Source organism: Lampetra planeri, chromosome 4 (genome assembly GCF_965212315.1).
Source record: "Lampetra planeri chromosome 4, kcLamPlan1.2.h2, whole genome shotgun sequence".
NCBI classification, from domain to species: domain Eukaryota; kingdom Metazoa; phylum Chordata; class Hyperoartia; order Petromyzontiformes; family Petromyzontidae; genus Lampetra; species Lampetra planeri.
In genome coordinates, this window is record NC_136110.1 from 16,440,619 (window position 1) to 16,443,061 (window position 2,443).

Genomic DNA, 2,443 nt, shown 5'->3' on the forward strand with positions numbered 1-2,443 from the left:
CACCCTACGTGGGGTGGGGAGGGAAGGAGCAGGGGTCGACCCCACATGCCTGCAAACCTCTAGAGCGGCCTTACAATGCTCGCTACTCTATGGACCGGCAACGGCAATTGAAACCAACCCTAAAATTCTTGCACAGTTGGCAGCCTTCCTTGGCACAAGACCAAACAGCGCAGCGAACCCGTGCAGCACCAACCCAAGGGGACAGCCTTCCCCACACACTCTGGAGGAGAAGAGGCTCCCTCGGGCTGAGTCACACAGCTCAAGATACTCGCTCATTCACGGAAAACTTGGGAAACAAAACCTGCTGACACACACCACTTATGCATCGCATGAAGATTGCCATTGTCCATACACTTGTGCAGGTGCGATGGAAATATTTTCTCGTTTTGGTGTATGCTATATTTTTACAGACAGCTACCGACAAACGGTAGAAATTAGCGGGGATAGGCCTCAGACATTACCCAAAGCTCCGGGAACGTGAGCGACGCAAGACGAATGGGCATTTTAAAGCAGATCTATGGCAGTTACTGACAGTGCCTGGCGTGGGTTACTTGTCTCCGTTGTCGAGAGGGGAAGACGACCCATGTATATGTAAAGGGCGATTTTTTTAGCAACCGTTAAGGCTGTTTTTCCCCTTCACTTGTATCGAGAGGGAAGCAAAGAACATGTATGGCGTGTACGTTTTTTTACGAATTTTCATTAGCAATCTAACGACATGAATTGCGAAGACGTTTTTTGAACAATTGTATTCCTTTCCCAAAACATCGAGTGTTAGTGTATAAAACCGCTAGAGAAAATAAATTGGCAGGCGAAACTTAAAAAGGAGAGACCCATGAACAGCATGGCCAGGCGGCTCACCTCGACGTTTTTCCCCCGAGCAAAGTCCGCCGAGACCCCCTGTATCCCACGGGGATGTACTGGCGTGCACTTAAAGGTTGATGCCGCTCTGTTACTTGGGAAACGAACCACAAGCCAAATCCAGCTAATTTGTGAATGACTTAGCTCTCCTGCTTTCTCGAGAACGTGCTTTTTTCGTCGGATGAAACTTCCACAGGCTTTTCCAGCAGATTTGCACCTGCACTCAAAAAAGTCAAAATTTTTACACATAGACCCCATCAAACGGGAGAAATTGGCCCGGATTGCTCTCATGTGCGTTACGGGGCATCGTTTCTCTCGCGCCGAATTCTCTCGAGCTGGGAAATCGCTCATTTTTGCGTCGCCAAATATCGTACGAACGCCGTGAAACTTCCACAGGCTTTTTCAGCAGATTTGCACCTGCACTCAAAAAAGTCAAAATTTTTACACATAGACCCCATCAAACGGGAGAAATTGGCCCGGATTGCTCTCATGTGCGTTACGGGGCATCGTTTCTCTCGCGCCGAATTCCATCGAGCTGGGAAATCGCTCATTTTTGCGTCGCCAAATATCGTACGAACGCCGTGAAACTTCCACAGGCTTTTTCAGCAGATTTGCACCTGCACTCAAAAAAGTCAAAATTTTTACACATAGACCCCATCAAACGGGAGAAATTGGCCCGGATTGCTCTCATGTGCGTTACGGGGCATCGTTTCTCTCGCGCCGAATTCTCTCGAGCTGGGAAATCGCTCATTTTTGCGTCGCCAAATATCGTACGAACGCCGTGAAACTTCCACAGGCTTTTTCAGCAGATTTGCACGTGCACTCAAAAAAGTCAAAATTTTTACACATAGACCCCATCAAACGGGAGAAATTGGCCCGGATTGCTCTCATGTGCGTTACGGGGCATCGTTTCTGTCGCGCCGAATTCCATCGAGCTGGGAAATCGCTCATTTTTGCGTCGCCAAATATCGTACGAACGCCGTGAAACTTCCACAGGCTTTTTCAGCAGATTTGCACGTGCACTCAAAAAAGTCAAAATTTGTACACATAGACCCCATCAAACGGGAGAAATTGGCCCGGATTGCTCTCATGTGCGTTACGGGGCATCGTTTCTCTCGCGCCGAATTCTCTCGAGCTGGGAAATCGCTCATTTTTGCGTCGCCAAATATCGTACGAACGCCGTGAAACTTCCACAGGCTTTTTCAGCAGATTTGCACCTGCACTCAAAAAAGTCAAAATTTTTACACATAGACCCCATCAAACGGGAGAAATTGGCCCGGATTGCTCTCATGTGCGTTACGGGGCATCGTTTCTGTCGCGCCGAATTCCATCGAGCTGGGAAATCGCTCATTTTTGCGTCGCCAAATATCGTACGAACGCCGTGAAACTTCCACAGGCTTTTCCAGCAGATTTGCACGTGCACTCAAAAAAGTCAAAATTTTTACACATAGACCCCATCAAACGGGAGAAATTGGCCCGGATTGCTCTCATGTGCGTTACGGGGCATCGTTTCTCTCGCGCCGAATTCTCTCGAGCTGGGAAATCGCTCATTTTTGCGTCGCCAAATATCGTACGAACGCCGTGA